General features: G+C 45.2%; 2 long non-coding RNA genes across 2 annotated transcripts in view; both read right to left on the bottom strand.

The window, feature by feature from the left end:
* The window catches only part of LOC126960790 (uncharacterized), a 68,532-nt gene that overhangs the window by 12,371 nt on the left and 35,905 nt on the right, over positions 1-20,256 (bottom strand). The window lies entirely within an intron of this gene.
* On the bottom strand, positions 6,148-18,794 carry LOC126960796 (uncharacterized). The gene is made up of 2 exons (XR_007728110.1): positions 16,043-18,794; positions 6,148-15,846 (listed from the first exon to the last, which is right to left on the bottom strand). It is a non-coding gene; the product is annotated as an uncharacterized LOC126960796 (long non-coding RNA).

Below are 20,256 nucleotides of genomic sequence, written 5' to 3'. Positions count from 1 at the left end.
AGCAGGCACACCTAAAGCGCAAGCGCAGGAAGTGAGTCCCTGCTGACTTGGCAAGGAGACTGTCCACTGGGGAAAATAAAGTTTCATCTCGCCAGGCGCGGTGGCTCAAGCCTGTAATCCCAGCACTTTGGGAGGCCGAGACGGGCGGATCACGAGGTCGGGAGATCGAGACCATCCTGGCGAACACGGTGAAACCCCATCTCTACTAAAAATATAAAAAACTAGCCGGGCGCGGTGGCGGGCGCCTGTAGTCCCAGCTACTCGGGAGGCTGAGGCAGGAGAATGGCGTAAACCCGGGAGGCGGAGCTTGCAGTGAGCTGAGATCTGGCCACTGCACTCCAGCCTGCGCGACAGAGCGAGACTCCGTCTCAAAAAAAAAAAAAATAAATAAATAAATAAAAAATAAAGTTTCATCTCTTGCTCATGCCTACACAAAGATAAACTGCAGATGGATTAAAGGCCTAAGAGCGAAAGGCAAAACCAGTGTAGTAAGAGAAATGTGCAATGGATGAGAGTCACCTCTAAGATGTCAGGAAGCTAAGGATTTCTTACATAAGCCCCTCGAAAGCATAAACCACAAAAGCGGGAAACAATAGATTTAAATCTCTTAAAATTAAGGATTTCTGTTCATTAAAAACGCAATAGATGAAATTGACAAATTGGTGGCAAATCTGGAAGACATTCACAATTTTAAAAATCAACAAGGGATCACGTCTATTATAGAACATGCAAGGAACCTTTAGCAATCAACTAGGAAAAGATGGAAACCCATAGAATGTGAGCAACAGGTAGGAATTCGCAACTGACAGAAAGGAAAGCCTATGTGACTATAACAAGTATATATAGTGTTCAATTTCACTGGCATTCACAAGTGCGCAAATTAAAGCCACTTACCACCTTCCCCTCATCAGAGCGGAGAAAGTGGGCAGTTAAACAGTCCTCTCAAGTGCACTGGTGGGTGTGGAACAAGGACCCCATTCTGAGACAGGATCCTACAGTCCTTCATGATGTCAGGAACGCATCTGGCTATGGGGTAGAACACCCTCTCCTGGGGTGTGCTCCTGAGAAAGCTGTCCCAGGCCCACAGGGAATAAAGCATACACACCCAAGCAGGGAAGTTAAACACGTCAGAGCAGATGAATGTGGGGAGAGAAGATGGGAATCGGGGTGAGGAAAGAGGGAGAATATTAATGAAACTAAACTAAAGTCAGAGAGGAGTCCTGCAAGGCTGGTTATAGCATGCCATGAACTGAGGCGTGTAATTAACTAGACACTCTCCATCTGATGTCCAATTTAATTAATTAATTAATTAATTAATTACCTGGACTCTGCCTCATGAGTTAGATCATCCCTTGGCACTGATAAAAGGCAAGTCTGGGCTGACAAGGCAAAGCTGGTTTCCACCAGGCCGGCCTTGGATGATGCCATTATACACCGTGAGTGCAAATCGTTTCTACAGGTACTCATAGTTTTAAAAATGTTTGTCACTCTGGTAAGTAGAAACGTACAATTACATTTTAAGAGGTATACAAAGATTTTAACATGACATCTTTCTTTCAAAGTCATATGTGCCAGGCAAAGTGGGTTACACCTGTAATCCCAGCACTTTAGGAGGCTGAATGGGGAGGATCGTTTGAGTCCAGGCATTGGAGACCAGCCTGGGCAACGTAGGGAGACCACATCCCAAAAAAAAAAAAAAAAAAAAAAATTAGCTGGATATGGTGGCTCACACCTGTAGTCCCAGCTACTCAAGAGGCTGAGGTGGGAGGATCACTTGAGCCCAGGTCAAGGTTCCAGTGAGCCATGATCAACCCACAGAACTCCAGCCTGGGTGACAGAACAATAGCTTACCTATTAAAAAGAAAAAGTCCTGGGTATTTCATTTTATAAAATGAAGATTTATAAACCCTTTGCTGATCCCCAAGAAATCCTGGGCTGTCATAGATAGGGCTTGGTCAATGTGGTAGGCAGAATAATGACCACCACCCCAGAAATGTCCATGTCCTAATCCCTAGAATGTATTACCTTCCATAGCAAAAGGGACTTTGCAGATGCAAATGAAGTCCAGCACCTTGTAGAAGGAGATCATCCAGGAATATCCTGATGAGCCCAGTACAATCACTGGGACTTAAATGCAGAGAAGTCTTCCTGGCAGCCTTCAGAGAGGGAGAGGCACGCTGCTGATCTGAGGACAGAGGAGGGGCCACAACCTAAAGAATGCAGGTGGCCTCTAGAAAGTGGTGGAGACAAGGAAATGGATTCTCCCCTAGAGCCTTCAGAAAAGAATCCAACCCTGCTGGCACTTTGATTTTAGTGCAGCCAGACCTAGCGGATCCTGACCTGCAGAACCGTTTGAGGATACATTTGTGTTGTTTCAGGATCACTGCATTTGTGGTGATTTGTTACAACAGCAATAGAAAATTAACACAGTAAACACAACCTGACTTAACCCCATTGACAATCTAGAGTTAGCTTTCTTCTGCTTCTGCTGCTTCTTCTTCTTTTTTTTTTTTGAGACGAAGTCTCGCTCTGTCGCCCAGGCTGGAGTGCAGTGGCCGGATCTCAGCTCACTGCAAGCTCCGCCTCCCGGGTTCACGCCATTCTCCTGCCTCAGCCTCCCGAGTAGCTGGGACTACAGGCGCCTGCCACCGCGCCTGGCTAGTTTTTTGTATTTTTTAGTAGAGACGGCGTTTCACCGTGTTAGCCAGGATGGTCTCGATCTCCTGACCTCGTGATCCGCCCGTCTCGGCCTCCCAAAGTGCTGGGATTACAGGCTTGAGCCACCGCGCCCGGCCTGCTTCTTCTTCTTCTTTCCTTTTTTTTTTTTTTTTTTTTAAACTTTTCTGCTAAAACCCTACAGAGTCTTTCTTCAGCAGCACAATTCTTGAGAGGCAGGCCTGTGGGAAGCTCACACAATGGTAGAATTAGAAGCCATCACAAAAGTAACCCAGTGCAAATGCCTGCCCAAAGCTGGAATCTCTCCCACAACATCCCTGATCATTGGACACTCAGCGTTTGCTTGGACCTTGGGGGTGAAACTTTAGTTCCTGGTCTGCCCCATCTACACATTGAATTTTCTCTTCACAGCTGACTTAGTTCTGTTGTCAGAGAACATTCTTGTTTTGTTTTGTTTTGTTTTTCTTTTTTCTTTGAGATGGGGATCTCGCTAGTCTCAAATCCCTTGCCTCAACCAAACCTCCCACATTGGCCCCACAAAATGCCAGGATTACAGGCGAGAGCTACCACCCCTAGCCAATAACATTACTTATAAGGAAGTCTGTTGCATTGCTCTGTTAAAAGGGAATCTGCTAAAACATTCTTTCTTGCTATGAACCAACATCTACTGCTCTCAAATGTCCACGTTTTGACATTAGTTCTGCTTTTTAAAGTGATGTAGAACAGAACATACAGGCTGTACCTAGGGCCTGAGATAAAAGGATTGGGTTCAGAAGAAAGGCTGACAGATTATTGAGGTGCATTCAATTCAAGCCTGTTCCACTGGACACATGTTCATTGAGCACCTATTTTTGGGCCGGGCGTTCTGTGAGCGGCCATGAACCATGAGCACACAAACACAGCCCCTGCCCTAGAGGAGTTTACAGTTTAAGTGAAAAAGATGGTAAATAGATACTACACAACAACACAGAAAACATAATTACCTATTGTAACACATGCTGTGAAGGAAAAGTACAGATATTATAAGCACATATACAGAGGTACCTGACCACTGGTCAAAAGGGTCCCTATCTGTCCAAGGACTCTGTTTGAGATGAAACTTCCTTTAGTCACTGGATAACCCTTCAAGTTCTCAGAGCTTTAGATGAATGTAAAAGTGCTCCATGTAACCTGACTATAATATGGCAGTTTGAATGTGGGTGCCTCTGCTATGTTTAATATAGGGGGGCGGCTGCCTTTGTTATGCATTTTTGGTAGATTTGTCAAGAATAGTGGCCAAGGTAGCCAGCCCCTGGCCGTCGTTTCTGTACTTGGGAACCCCCTCACATAACCCCATTGTCACCCTGGCCTGGCTTGCTGGTAACTCCAGAGGAGAGTCAGAACTCCCCACAGCAGATCTGTTAAAGAGGGTCCTGAACAATGCAGTGCCATACATAAGGCTACCAGACATCCAGCCATCGCTGTCAACCTGCTGGGACAGACGGGAGATCCTTCCTCTGGACAACTATCTGAGAACTCACTGCTGTCAGGACCAGAAAGCTGGTATATGCACATTTGTTTATATTAATCTGTATATCTACATAATTAATATTATCAATGGCAATATAGATGACATTGTTGGTGACAGCAAGGATCAGTACCTAAGGGTAAAATATTCCATTTGCTAAGATGTTATTTTAAACACATATATGCCAGGCTGGGTGCGGTGGCTCACACTTGTAATTCCAGCACTTTGGGAGGCCGAGGCACGTGGATTACTTGAGGTCAGGGGTTCAAGACCAGCCTGGCCAACATGGCAAATGCCGTCTCTATTAAAAATACAAAAATTAGCTGGGCGTGGTGGTGGTGTGTGCCTGTAGTCCCAGCTACTCAGGAGGCTGGGGCAGGAAAATCTCTTGAACCCAGGAGGTGGAGGTTGCAGTGAGCTGAGTTCATGCCACTGCACTCCAGCCTGAGAGAATCTGACAGAGCAAGATTCTGTCTCAAAAACCAAGCCAAACAAAATGAAATAAAATGAAAAAACACATATATACAAAAAAAACACAAAACCCTTCAAAATATGAGAAACAACTTAAAAATCACTCTTTAGGGAGAAATACTAAGTCCACCATCATAATAGAATATTTCAATATACGTTTTTGTTTTTGAATGAGCCATAAGACAAGGGAAAAAATCATCAAGGATGCAGAAGATCTGTAAAACTCAATGAACAAGCTTGGCCTAATGAATGTAAAATCAGTGCAACATTAGAGCACACACATTTCCCCTGAAGAACACCTGCTATGCTTCCAATAACTGATCGGGAGCAATGCCATAAAAATAATCTCAATGAATTTCAAGAAGTAAGTGTCATACAGACACTGCATACAACACAATTTGGCTAGAAGTTAATAATACACACTCTTTACCAAAAACAACCAAAAGCTCATTGATGAAGAAGCGGAAGAATATACAGTGGAATGTTACATCACATATGATGATGTAGATCAGGGGTCTGCAGGTATCTTAGGCTTTGGGAACCAAAAGGTCTCTGTCACTACTACTCATCTCTACTGCTACCATGCGAAAGCAGCCATAGAAAAACAGACACAGCTGTATTTCAATCAAACTCTATTTAAACACTAAAAGTTGAATTTCAAACAGCACAAAAAATATTTTGATTGTTTTTTCAACCATTCAAAAATGTAGAAACTGGCTGGGTGTGGTGGCTCACAACTGTAATCCCAGTACTTTGGGAGGCTGAGGCGGGCAGATCACCTGAGGTCAGGAGTTCAAGACCAGTCCTACCAGCATGGTGAAACCCCGTCTCTACTAAAAATACAAAAATTAGCCAGACATGGTGGCACGTGCCTATAGTCTATAGTCCCAGCTACTTGGGAGGCTGAGGCAGGAGAATTGCTTGAACCTGGGAGGCAGAGGTGAGCCAAGATAGCACCCTTGCACTCCAGCCTGGGCAAAAAGGAGTGAAACTCCGTCTCAAAAATATATTAATTAATTAATTAATTAAAAATGTAGAAACCATTTTCAGCTTGTGGACAGTAAAAAAACAGGCAGCGGGGTAGATCTGGGGCTGAGGCCACCATTTGCTGATCACTGATATAGATGAATTTCAGCACTGTGATATTAGCTTGATGGAAGTCCCCAAAGACTATATGCAGAATGAGACTTTTTTAGTAGATTAAAGTTTAAAGGAACCAAAAAAAAAAAAAAACTATACACACACATATTTTTTCCTCTTATATTTTTATTTGCACTTCTTTTCTGTGACATGAGCACACACTACTGATTCATGTATATACATATGTTGCTCTGATACATCTCCTTGCCTGTCTTCCTTCAAAACACTGATGGCAAAGAGAGGACTATTTTATTACCAGCCACAAGAAAGTCGGGTTTCAAATTACACATAGGTAATGAAATATATGTATGTTTGTGTATGTGTGTGTGCGTGTATACATATATATGTATATCTTCTTTTTTTTTTTTTTTTGAGATCTAGTCTAGCTCTGTTGCCTAGGCTGGAGTGCAGTGGTGTGGTCTTGGCTCATTGCAACTTCCACCTCCCACGTTCAAGCAATTCTCCTGCCTCTGCCTCCAAAGTAGCTGCTATTACAGGTGCTTGCTACCACACCCAGCTACTTTTTGCATTTTTAGTAGAGACGGAGTTTCACCATGTTGGCCAGGCTGGTCTCGAACTCCTGACCTCAGGTCATCTGCCCACCTGGCAATATATATGTATATCTTTATGTACACATATGTATACATATATCTACACGTGTGTGTGTGTATATATGTAGGTATAGTCTGCAAATATACACCGTGTGTAAAGGAAAAAGGAACAATGAACCCAGAATTTGGGATAGCGGTTACCTCAAAGCCCTGGTTCTCATTTTGGAGGGTTTGCATATGAGTGCTTCTTACATTATTAAAAATGACTATATAACAAAGACTCATGCATGGGCCAAAAGTGAAAGTGTGTGATGAAGCAAAGATCGTGGTTCATCCAACTCAGTGCGCCTGAGACCCACTGAAATTAGCAAAGTAAGAATTAGGTATAGGCACTATCTTCCCACATAGGCAGAGAGGTATGTGGGAAGAAATGGGAAAACTCATCCAGGTAGAGAGGGTCGTGTGGGCAGACGCCCTGAGGAAGGATTTGGGGAACCAGAAAGAGGCCTGTCTGATCACACCTGAGAACAAAGAATGATATGTTAGAGGGGAAAGGGGACAGAGAGGAAGGACCAGGTCCCACAGGGCCTTGGAAGCACTTGGGTCTGGCTTTGGGTTTGTATTTTAAGATCTATGGGAGCCCACTGAAGGACTGTGGATAGAGGAGTGATGTGAGCAGCTGGCACCTGCCAACTATCACTCCAGCTGCGGTGGGCAGCAGATTCCAGAAGCACAGGAGCAGAGAGGTTGGCCAGGTTGATGAGGCCACAGGCCCATGGTTTTCCTTATTTCTGGCGATTCCTGTAGCCTTGGGAATCTACTAGATGTTATTGGGACTTTTCTCTGCTTAGGATTCCCCTGACTCTGAGGCGAGACACAACCTTCACTAGACCCAGGGGTTGGAACTGGTGGGCCCAGGACATAAATGGTGCATCGTGGTTCAATTCCAGTTTTGTCTTCTCCATTGGCAATGGTGGTGACCAGCTCTCTCTCCAGTTGCTTAGGAATAGCCCATCCTACTAATGTACCTCCTAATTTTCTTGCGAAGGCCACTGAGTTCAGCCCTGCCTGAAGCTTGAGGAATGCATGTCCTTCCTCTTCACAAAGTTAAACTTCTTCCAAAATCTTCACTCTACTAGCACTGTCGTTCTGGGTCTGCCTTCTTGGCCTGTTTTCTCTCCACAGAGCCCCGGATAACCCAAGAACAAAACCGTTTGGAGTGTCAGAGCTACCCCCAGATCGTTTCTCTGAAATTACAAGACAAATTTCTGTCTTGTAAGTGAAAAGTAGAGAGGAGCTATTTTCTGTTCATCCCCTTATAAGGGCAAGTTCTTTTTCAGATCTTTAGCCTCAGTGGAGGAACAGGAGACGCTCTGAGGGCGCTGAGCTGGCTCAGGTGCACAGAATATTGATGTATGTGAGCGGAGAGAGGAAATCCCAGCACATCCCCATGGTGGTGGGCACAGAAGCCCCGTGACACACTTTTGTCTTTCCGTGGTGTTGTCATCCTGTAACGGGCAGAATCGTTTCTAATGAGTTAGTTAAGAGGGACGTTAACTGATCTGCAGTAGTGTTTGTGAATCGTCAAAATACGTCAAGATTGGTGTCTGGGGACTTGGTAAAGACTTCAGTGGACACTCCCCTAAGGGAGACTGCGGGTCGGGGATGGAGTCTATGGTGAAGGCTGGCAGGGCGTGTAGGGGAAGCTCAAAACCAAATGCCTGAATAGCCTTTGCATCTGTGCCCTGGAAGGTTAAGAGAGTGACATGAGCTGATTGATGGATTTAGGGAGAAAAGTCTCCTGGCACATCTTCTCCTCCAGCCCCAAAGAGAATAATTTGCAGAGCATGAACAGATGCTCTCTGGTTTTCCAGGCACAGTGAGAGGGATCAGTTTGGGAAGCCACATCCTCAGCCCCTCTCCTGTCACAGGAGTGAATCAAGCAGGATTTGACTCTCTAATTCACCTCTTAGAGGAGCCACACTCCTCTCTCTCTGTCCTGGCAGGTGACACAGTTGAGAGAACCTCATTGGAAAGGATCAGCAGTGAGACCTGGCTGAAGAAGGGCGTATCTTCCCTGTGCATAGGAGGCTGCACCATGCGGCCTCCAATCCATGTAAGACGCTGACCAAACAAGTGGCTGGAGCGTGAAACCAGGGCAGAACTATTTGCTTGAGAATAAATTATAGCCCTTCCATTATCTTGTTTCATGACTCTCCTGCACATTCAATCCACTGATTGCAGAGAGAAACTATTTTATTACCAGCCACAGGGATCTCAGGTTCCAATTTATACAAAGGTAATGAAATGTCAAACTGACCCAGTCTTGTTGCTAGAGCCAGCTTATCGCCCCTGTCAAAATAGTGCAGTTCGTAACAGCTCTCCTTTGGCCCTCTGGGAAGCCCAGTCCTGCAGCCCTGGCTCTGGAGACATCTGGCACCCCTGGCTGGGCCCAGATCCACCTTCAAATCCGGATCTGAGCTGTCTCTCTGCAGACTACAGACCCCCAAGCCCTGGCCTGCCTTCCCTAGATTCCAATCAGAACCTCTTTCTTAAGCATTGCATCCCAGGCCCTTTCCGTATAACTAGGGAAATTATATTCAATGTCTGCTTCCTTCTTTCTAGCCCCTTCCAGCTCTCTCATCTCTGGTCAATTCAAGCATTAAAGGCTGTTCTTACAACGGTCCAGTTTGCCTCAATTCATCCTCCTGTCTGATTTTGTTTCTTCTAAAACTTCCTTTTTTTTCCCTTCACTTCAAACATGGGCCTCCACTGCTGAGGAGGCATTTAGACCCTGTGATAACATGAGTGACATCTGCTTTGGGTCCCTGCCTGGTTCACAACCCCATTCTGAAGGAAACTGCCCCTGCTTCTAACCCAGGCCTCCTCCCCGGGAAGCAGCCCTATGTGGTTGTTTTGCCTGTCACTACGCTGGTACCACGTGATCCCTCACTCCTCTAGGTGGGCGCTTGATATGGGTTGACTCTGTGTCCCCACCCAAATCTCATCTTCTAGCTCTCATAATTCCCATGTGTTGTGGGAGGGATCCGGTGGGAGATAAATGAATCATGGGAGCAAGTCTTTTCCGCGCTGTTCTTGTGATAGTGAATCAGTCTCATGAGATCTGATGGTTTTAAAAATGGGAGTTTCCCTGCACAAGCTCTCTCTCTTTGCTTGCTGCCATCCATGTAAGATGTGATTTGCTCCTCCTTGTCTTCTGCCAGGATTGTGAGGCCTCCCCAGTCACATGGAACTGTAAGTCCATTAAACCCTTTTTTCTCTATAAATTACCCAGTCTCAGGTATGTCTTTATCAACAGCATGAAAATGGATTAATACAGTGCTTGACCTCAGGGTGGTCAACCTGAAAATATTTGCTCTGGCCAAAAACAGAGAGGGAACAACAGAGTCAGGGCCTCTTGCATAAACCATGTGATCAGGACATTCAGTCGAGTCTTATTAGTTGAGATAGTTATGTTCTATGAAGTTGCTAAGGGCACTGAATTAACCAATACCAAACCATTGTTCCTAGGGGAAATTTGTGGTTACTTTCCTGCAAGCCTCCAGTACATTTTTGTCAATCAATTAATACATAACCTTGTTTTATATGTGTTTCTCTTTCAAGACACCTTATTTAACATATAAGGTTGATTCATTAACATTGAACTCACAGGCAATGGCACTACAGCTCACCTCTGAACAAAGCTTATCTAACACGTATCTTCTCCATAAGGCTCATCCCAGCCTTCTTGGCCTTAAAAACACTAGACAGCACTTCAGTGCTACCCTTGGGGGCATTTTATTTTGTTTTATTTTATTTTATTTTATTATTTATTTATTTTGAGACAGTCTTGCTCCGTCGCCCAGGCTGGGGTGTAGTGGCACAATCTCGGTTCACTGCAACCACCGCCTCCTGGGTTCAAACAATTCTCCTGCCTAAGCCTCCCAAATAGCTGGGATTGCAGGTGCCCGCCACCATGCCCAGCTAATTTTTTGTATTTTTAGTAGAGATGGGCTTTCATCATGTTGGCCAAGTTTGTCTCAAAGTCCTGACCTCAAGTGATCTGCCTGTCTCAGCCTCCCAAAGTTCTGGGATTACAGGCTCAAGCCACCGCGCCCAGCTTTAGGGGTATTTTAAACAGAAAAATTGCCAATAAAAAGAGAGAGAAACGCAAAAAGCATGGCACTAAATAGACGGTGAAAAGAAGGCACGTCCACAGCCTGACAGCCGAATCAAGAAGGCAGAGCCTCACCTTGCACTGCATCAGCTGGGGACCATGCATCAGGCAACTCAAATTTTTCATCATTTTTCACATGTCAAAGAATGACTGCAAACATGCTACAGGTATTTATCTGGGGTAGTACAAGTAAATTTCGGTGAGTAGAAGAATTTGCAAATATGAATTCCACAAAATGTGAGAATGGACTGTAGTTAATTGCTTGGTTGGTTGTTGTCTGGTTTGTTGATTAACAGCAGGAGAAAATGATGGGAGACCCCCTACAAGACAGCATTTGCATATTCCAAAAGGCTGTGGGAGCCACGTGTGAGTCCAGGACAGTAGAAACTTTGTGGCAATACCCTGTTGCATGGCTCACTGAAGAGTCTCTGTTCCTTGCAATCAAAAAACCAATTGGTGACCAAGCGAGGCAGGAGAATCTCTTGAGCCATGAGCTCGAGACCAGGCTGAGCAATATAGCAAGACCTCATCTCTACAAAAAATTAAAAAATTAGCTGGGCATCCCAGCTACTGGGGAGGCTGAGGCAGGAGGATCCCTTGAGCCCAAGAATGAAGCTGCAGTGACCTGTGATCATACCATTGCACTCCAGCCTGGGGAACAGAGGGAGACCTTGTCTCAAAAATAAAAAATAAATTCAAAATAAGCCAACTAGCCAGCATATACCTATCCGTATATTACTCTCACTTGGTCCTGAGAGTTTTGATAAGTGATGATTTCTTTTGGAAAGTCCTGTTGGTTCCAATCGAGCTTGCACTTGGAGTCAATAGGCCTGGCCATATCACTTCTCGGTCACGTGACTGAGTTCTCTAACTCAGTTGTGTCATCTGACAATGGGATGGATACTTGGCCTCCAAGTTCAGAGAGTTATTATGAGGCTATGTGAGGTCACGCAGGTGGGATGAGCATCACCCTTGTCAGCTTCTGATCCAGCCTCTCCTTTTCTAGATGAGGACCCCAAGTCTCAACAGGGGAAAGAGATTTGCAAAGAAGGCCAACATAGGACAGTCCAAGATGCTCACACCTCCCTGGGGTGAACGTTACCCCTGCCAATGCCACACTTCCCCAAGGAGAGAACGCATCCCTGCCCCAGCAGTTCAGGCACAGCTGTCTTGTCTCATTCTTAAAGAACAGAGGGTCTGCAGGCACCTCAGTAAGACGCTAAAGTAATTTGTTTTATTTGTCCAAGGGAATACTACCCTTATTTGACTGAATAAGCATAAATAGCCAGGGAGGGGTCTGTTTGTGGTGTCACCGTCTGCACCAGCAGAAGAGCCCTCACACACATTGTCTCTCCCCCAACAGCTGCAGTTCTCCTGAAGAAGTCAGATCAAGTTCAGGTTTAAAATAAGCAATCTAGATTTACAAGGTGCCATGAAGATGGCAGTGCCACTATGCCACTTCCCTGAGAACAGCAGTGCCACTTATACCACTTCCCCACACAGCTATTCCCGGGGCTCCAGGCCCTGTGGTTTGACTTCTCTTCTCTGGCATGAGAAATCAGTGTCTTCTCACATATTCTCCTGAGATTCAGATCCTCTGCCAAACAACGGATCTGAAACTACTCTCATCTCTGCCTCCGCGCTTCAACCCATCTATCTGCTCCAGAGTGGACTACTTGGGACAGATACATAAAATAATAAAAGAGAGTGCTTCAGGAAAGGGAAGAAGTATGGACCTTTGCTGGGTATCCATTCTACTTCATTGGATCATCCTGATAACTCAATATGCTCAGTGTTATTATCGCATTGTGTAGATGAGGCTGAGAACAGGCGCTTGTCTGTGGTTACACTGCTGTGCAGTGATGGAGTTGGAATACCAGCTCATTTGTCAAAGCCTGGGTTCCGCTCAAAGCTTCTTAAACTTTGGTAGGACTAAAATACCCCTAATGCAAGAGATGGGTGAATGCACACTCCCAGTTGAGCTTGGGGCTCAGTACACGCAGTCTGTGGTGTTCAGGCAGCATGGAACATTGTTCCTGGCCTTTCACTGAGAAGACTCTTACTGGTCCTTCTCATCTCAGCCAGTCACTTCCTCCAGGAAGCTATTCCTGAGCTCCCCAGTCTAGGCTCCTTTGCCCACCCCCAGGTGCTCCAATATTGCTTACTCTGTGAGGGCACTCAGCTTGTGTTGTGTTGCTTACTTATTTGTCGGTGTGGCCTCAGGAGGTTTGGGACCGTAGCTGCCTTGTGTCCTCCCATAGGTGCCCCCAGCAGCCAACACACTGCTCAGCACAGTATAACTGCCCAATGAGTAAACATTGACTCCAGCTAAAGCTTCTATCTCATGTGTAAATTGCTTGTCGAACAGATCTGTTAGTTCTAATTCAGCCTCTTCAAACGCAGTACCAACAACAGAAAATCCAGCAAATGAAGAGGCAAAGGCTGGATGCAGTGGCTCACGCCTTTAATCCCAGCCATTTGGGAGGCCAAGGCAGGATGACTGCTTAAGCCTGGGAGTTAGAGACCAGCCTGGAAAACAAAGCGAGACCCTGTCTCCACACAAAAAAAAAAAAAGTTAAAAATTAGCCAGATATGATATAGCATGCACCAGTTAAGATGGGAGGATCACTTAAACCTGGGAGGTCAAGGCTACAGTGAGCAGTGATGGCAACGCTGCATGCCTGCCTGGGCAACAGAGTCAGACCTTGCTCCAAAAAAAAAAAAAAAAGAAAGAGGCAAACCCTTCTATGTTCATCCCATACCATGCCCATTCTACTGCACATTCTCTGTTGATTGGGTTTGTTTTGTTTTGGTTTGATTTTTGAGACAGGGTCTCACTCAGTTGCCCAGGCTGGAGTGCAGTGGCACAAATACAGCTCACTGCAGCCTCAACCTCCTGGGTTCAAGGGATTCTCCCACCTCAGCCTCTTGAGTAGCTGGAACTACAGGTGCATGCCACCATGCCCAGCTAGTTTAAACAATTTTTTGTAAAAATGAGTCTCTTACTATGTTGCCCAGACCGGTCTTGAACTCCTGGCTTCAAGCTATCCTCCCGCCTCAGTGTCCCAAAGTGCTGGGATGACAGACATGAGCCATCATGCCAGCCTACTCCATGTTCTTTGCATTCCAGGCACACTGGCCCTCACTGAGTTCCTTAAATGCTCTATGATCCCTCTACCACAGAGCCTTTGCATACCCCATTCCCTCTAATCCCTACTCCTGCTCTTTCTCCAGATCTCAACTCAGTCCCAGCTCATGTTCTTGGAGCACCATTTGGCTCTCTCTCATACCTTTCAGCACATGGTTTGTGTCTGATTGTATCTCTTGCACTGCGAAGGCAGGTGTGAGGTTTTTTGGTCTTTGTTTCCCCTCATGTCTCCAGCATCTAGTGGCTGGCATAGAGTACAAGTTCAGTACACTGTGCCTGAACAATGAAGTGATGTTTAAATGGAGACCTGTGCAGGCGAAGGATTCTATGCGGGAGAAACAGGTAGAGCAAAGCCCTGAGGAAAGAGATATCAAGTTGCGTTTAAGACTGAACGGAGCCCACTGTAGCTGAGCCACAGAGAATGAGGGGGAAGAGTGCAGCATGGTGAGGCTCTAGAGAGGTAGGCAGAGCCTCACAGGGTCTTAAAAGTGAGTTAAGGCCTTTGACTTGCCACCAGCGGGTTTTAAGCAGGGTGGTAATTCTCCCGTTCTGCACAGGACCCCTACTAATGCCACCCCATGAGGGAAGGTGGTCTTTTAAACCAGAGGTCACATTAAATGTCATCATGGCTAGCTGAGTCTATTGCTCTAAACTTCTGAGATCATTTTGAGCCTTCTTCCTGCCTTCTAGCTTGGCATCCTTAGCAATTTGTGGTAATACAAGGGGGCCCACCTATCAAGAAATATCAGAGAAAACAAAGTCAGCACAGTTCCACAGGGCTCCAACCACAACACAAGTCCTAGCTCCTGTGGCACTGGGAATTCCAACCGTGGATGTCTGGGACTATAACCCTGATCTCTAATAGACTACAAATTCAGCAGCATCACCCTTGCATACTCTAACATTTTATGTACATATCCTTTTATTTTTGAATTTTTAAATTTCCCTTTTTCCTCTTTAAGCCCTTCCTAATAAAGGAAGTGGAGAGGAAGAGTTTCCTTGCTTACTTCAACCACATAAACTGGATTTTTCTTTTCTTTTCTTTTCTTTTCTTTTCTTTTCTTTTTTTGAGACAAGGTCACTGTGTCACCCAGGCTAAAGCAAAGTGGCACAATCATAGCTCACCGCAGCCTCAACTTTCTAGCCTCCTATCCTCCTGCCTCAGCCTCCCAAGTAGCTGGGACTACAGGCACATGCCACTAGACCTGGCTTTTTTTTTTTTTTTTTTTGTAGAAACAGAGTCTTGCTATGTTGCCCAGGCTGGTCTTGAACCCCTGGGCTCCAGCAATCCTTCCATCTCTGCCTCTCGAAGTACTGGGATTACAGTCAAGGGCACCACATCCAGCCTATAAATTGGATTTCTTTTTTCCCTAAAAAAATTTGTATTGTTTTCTTCCTGCCATCTGGTGTGTTTTAATAAATAGGATGTTTGTCTTTTGTTTGCATATATTCCAAAAACTGTCAGAAACTCAGGGCTTGATAAGTATTTTGAAGAAAGGAAAAACTCCAGTTACTCTTTGAGGTCACAGCATCCTTCAGGTCTGAGCAACTATCACAGAAAACACGACTGTTCTGTTCCTGTCGAGCACAGATACCCCAGGATGAACTGGAACTAGTAGCTTTTTGTTACAAACTGTGTTCAGGCATTTTTTGCTTAGTTGAGGGTTTGTTTCTTGCTTTTGGCAGATGATCCCAATGCACAAAAATAATCCCAAAATCACCATTGTTACCTTGATCTATTATGAACTGGGCATGTTTCCAGCATCCAAAATCCAACTTTTTGAAATGATATTTCCAAATTTGTAGATCTTAAAAAATCAAAGTAAGGAGTTGCTGGACTTTAAAAAAATATTTAGTTTATATTTGTCAGGAAAATAACCCAGAGAGGGAAAGAAGGAGAAGAAAAACATAAAGGAGATAACTCATGCCTTCTCCATAGCTCTCGTTCCAAGCTTGAAAAACTATTTTAAAAATTATGAATTTGCTTTATCCAATTGAAACTAAAAGAAAAGCAATGCCTGCCCCCAAAATAATTAATGAACCGGGGGAAGAGGGTGTTGCTGAGGACAGAGATGCGTGGCTTCTGCTCAGGCTGAGGTGCTGTCTACAAGGTCACAGTGACCCATTGAGACACGTTAGCTTCCTTCTAGACTCTCAGTCAGTTTCACCAGCCTGCCTGCAAAGAAATGAAGAGGCAGCACTGGCAAGAGGGTCTGCTGAATCTCAGAGGTCCCATGCCCCCATGCCCCGCAAAGTATTCCGTGATGCCAGTTTCAGAACAGACAGAAGCCCAATCTATACCAACTGCTTAAATAGTCATCCCCAGGCCCCTCTCCAGATGCTTAGAAAAGCAACTTGTTTCAGAATCTTACCAATACCAAGGGTAGGTGTGAAGTTCACTGCCGATTGCATCCGGAAAGGATCCCTTCTTTCTGGAAGCTGCGACCAACCGGGCCATCTTCAGCATTCACGAACTCACGCAGAGCCCAGCAATTGCTGCCTGGTGTGGCCAGTCCTTCATTAAATCAGAACCCATGACCTCACTTTCAGGACCTTAACAAAGGAGCAGGCATCCAAAAGCAAAAAACCTTCATTTGGAAGAAAATAAATTTTTCATGAAACTTTTTTTTTTCTTTTTGAGACGGAATTTCACTGTTGTTGCCCAGGCTGGAGTGCAATGGCACGATCTTGACTCACTGCAACCTCCGCCTCCTGGGTTCAAGCAATTCTCCTGCCTCAGCCTCCCAAGTATCTAGGATTAAAACCATGCACCGCCAAGACTGCCTAATTTTGTATTTTCAGTAGAGACAGGATTTCACCATGCTGGCCAGGCTGGTCTCGAACTCCTGACCTCAGGTGATCCACCGCCTCGGCATCCCAAAGTGCTGGGATTACAGGTGTGAGCCATCGCTCCTGGCCCTGAAACATTTTTTAAATGCAAAGAAAGTACCAAAATGTTTTCAGATTTGAGGTTCAAATGTGGTTCGTGAAACATACCAATGGAACTTGCAGCTCTTGTCTGGCATGTGAAGTGCTCCAGGCCTGCCCAGCAAGCAGCCCCTCTCTCTCAAGTCAGACAAGGTTCTAATGAACAGTCCATGAATACTGTGAAGAGACCCTCGAGCCCACGAGGCTGCAAGACACTCATTAATAACAAGTCCACGGGGAAGCAAATCCACCAGGACTGTTAGGCTGCCTCACTGCTCGCCCCACCTCCCGGCCGTTACCTGGGGGTGGGGACTTATGAAGGGGCTGACAGCGTGACTCTGTTACCGTCTGACTGATTAAATCCAGGTGCTCTGTTTACTTTGGAGTGCAAAAAAACACACCAAGAGCTTAAAACTTACATTTACAGACAGGAAATGGCACTCCAGGGACACGGATGTCTGAAACCTGAAGACCAAGACAGGCCTCTTCTCAAACAGGGACTGTTTCTTCCAGGCTGGGGCCCAGGCCTGTGCCTCATGATGGAAAGGGGACCATGGCCTCCTTACATGGGGCAGTTCAAGGCTCCTTGAGTCATAAATTATGCATTTGAAATGTTCTTAGTCTGTCCTCACTCTCCTTCTATTTAAAAGCAGATGGTTTAAACTTAATCCCAGCCATGCTGTCTCAAAAGAGATGGTCCTTGTAAACTGGCCATTAAAATCTCTCTGAAAGCATATTCTGAATGCACAGCAAGAACAAGGGTGGTATCAGGGCAGCCAGAGAGGGTAGCTGGAAAAGGGAGGATGCGGAGACAATAACAGCCTCATTAAACCTAATCACTTTCCATTGCTTATTGAGACACCAAGATTGGAAGGGGAATTTGTGGAGGGGTTTTCTGAGTCCTTTGTACTAAAGTGATCCCGTCTCCCTTTCCCACTTCCACCCTCATGTACTCACTCACCGCATCCCCATCTCCTCACTTTCACATCAGTAACACTGAGAAGATGATGATGATGATGATGATGATGATGACGATGATGATGATGATGATGATTAGTATTATTATTATTGAGATAGGGTCTGGCTCCGTCACTCAGGCTGGAGTATAGTCGCATGTTCTCAGCTCATTGCAACCTCTGCCTCCCAGGCTCAAGCAATCCGCCCTAGTAGCTGGGAAGCCCAGCCGGTTTTTTGTTTGGTTGTTTGGTTGGTTGGTTTTTTGTTTTTGTTTTTGTTTTTGTTTTTGTTTGTAGAGATGGGGGGTCCCACCATGTTGCCCAGACTAGTCTCGAACTCCTGAACTCACACAATCTTCCTGCCTCAGCCTCCCAAACTACTGGGATTACAGGCATGAGCTACTGCACCAGGCTTGGAAAGATTATTTTTCTAAAAAAATTTTTTTTCTTCCTTGACATATTAGGCACCCTTATCTCTTCTATATTTCCCTTTGATGAAATGAGTCAGGAAGTAAATACAGTATCTTATGGTGTCCTTCAATAACGCCCAGTGTCTATTAAAACGTTAAGCATACAGTAAGTACATGAAGCGCCTCGCTTGCACAGCTAAATGCCTCCAGCTTGTGTACACTGGAGAGCACTCGGCATTAGCAACAAAAATCTCACTGCACAGCAAGCAAGGTGTGCAGGGTGAGTCACAGCCCTTCCAGTGGCCTTCAGTCTCGTCTGCTGTCAAGTGACGACAGAAGATAGGGTGACCCTCAGGCCATTCCTGCTCCAGAATGACAGTTGCCAGGTCTGCCTCTGCTCACAGAGGCTGCATGCCTCCGAAGCCTTTGGTTTAAGCTCTCTCCCATAACCCACCAAAGAATGCAAACAATAGAAAAAAAGACTAGAAGGAAACTGGCTAAAACGTAACAGTGATGTGTCCATTTTAGAGCTGTTGGTTGTAAGCCCTAACAGTCTACTTTAAACAAGAAGAGTTGGCTGAACTGAATCGAAAAAAAAAATGCTGATCAACAGGGTTTTTGGAAGGACAGACGCAAGGGCAGGTTTGGAGAATTTCAGGAGATGGAGCTGTGAACAGCTCCACTGTGTTGCTGATGTCTAAATGACTCATCTTCGCCTGATTTTATTCTTGATATCGTCACTACAGATTCCCATTCCTGGCAGAAAAAATCATTTGGTCCATCTGAATCATGTGCCTACTCCTTTGGCTACATGGGCAAAGTGCAATGACTGACAGTGGAGCAGGGGAGGCCCCCTAAGGAAAGTGGGAAACTCTGTGTTATCATAGATTTCCCTGCATTTTTTTTTTTTTTTTTTTTTTTTTTTTTTTTTTTTTGAGACAGAGTCTTGTTCTGTCACCCAGGCTGGAGTGCAGTGGCACAATCTCAGCTCACTGCAACTTCTGCCTCCTAGGTTCAAGCAATTCTCATGCCTCAGCCTCAAGAAAGTAGGATTATAGGGATGTACCACCATGTCCAGTTGATTTTTGTATTTTTAGTAGAGACGGGGTTTCGCCATGTTGGCCAGGCTGGTTTTGAACTCCTGACTTCAAGTGATCCGCCTACCTCAGCCTCCCAAAGTGCTGGGATTACAGGCGTGAGCCACCACGCCTGCCCTTCCTCTGCTTTTGATGCTTTTCTGTGATGTCTAATTGTTTTAGACATTCAACTCCTACAGTTTTTGCAACTGTATGTGTATTTCTGTGCATATATATGATATACATTCACTATATAATATATAAAAATATACTACACACATGCTTCAGAATATCAACACTGAATTCTTTCACCCCTTAGTATGAATGCATTTTAATGGAGGCTGTTTTCTAAGAACAGGAGTTCTGTCCAGCACTAAGATGCTGAGAGCCCTGTGGATGGAAATAGTATAACACATTAAAGGTGATAGGTGTTCAATTGGTTTTGTTAAATAAAAACTGGATGAGGAAAAGCTACAGAAAGGGAAGATACAAGCCAACTACTTCACATGCTCTCCAGTACTCCATCCACCTGCAATGACCCAGGGGATCTGACAACATCCCCCTTCCCCAACTCTACTGCTCTGCCCCCTCTCTTAAGAGGAACAGCTAATAGATTCATAGATCTATTAATGCTTTGAGAATAATTTTTCTATCTTTAACCTGTGGTTGCAAATAAAGCAGATACTAAGTCTCCTCCCGCTCCACATCACTGCCAGCCCCTTAAGCCAAAAGCCAGCCTTATTCCTGTAGGACTGGCATGTTGGACAAGCTCCACTGGTGGAATAGGATCAAAGCACACCTCTATTTTTTTCTCCCACTAACTCGTTAAAGCTTATTGAGCAGGGGAGGCTTTTCCTCTGCCCCAGATGAAAACTCATCAAGTCAATGACTTGTCTTTGTTCACTTTTAGCTTAGAGATAGTCTTGTATTCACTGAGTCACAGAGCATGTTTCCTGAGTTTGAAAAGTATCCTACCCAAAACACTAACCCACACTTCACTCTCCATTATCCTCCTTGATAAAGCCTACAGGTGGGCAGCCAGCCTTTGGGGAGGCAATAGCCACTTCCAGTCTCTTTCTCCACCAGTCTCCTCCCCCATTCACTAGCTGCTATTTGGGAGCCTGCCAAGGTTTGAAGGAGGTGGACAGGGTGGGGATTAAAGGGGAGAGGTGAAGAATAGGACAGTTCTCACCTGGGTGGATGCATCCCTGCTTTC

This window comes from Macaca thibetana, chromosome 8, assembly GCF_024542745.1.
Source record: "Macaca thibetana thibetana isolate TM-01 chromosome 8, ASM2454274v1, whole genome shotgun sequence".
NCBI lineage: Eukaryota > Metazoa > Chordata > Mammalia > Primates > Cercopithecidae > Macaca > Macaca thibetana.
Note: the sequence above shows the minus strand (reverse complement) of the source record. Positions and strands in the feature narration are given on the sequence as shown.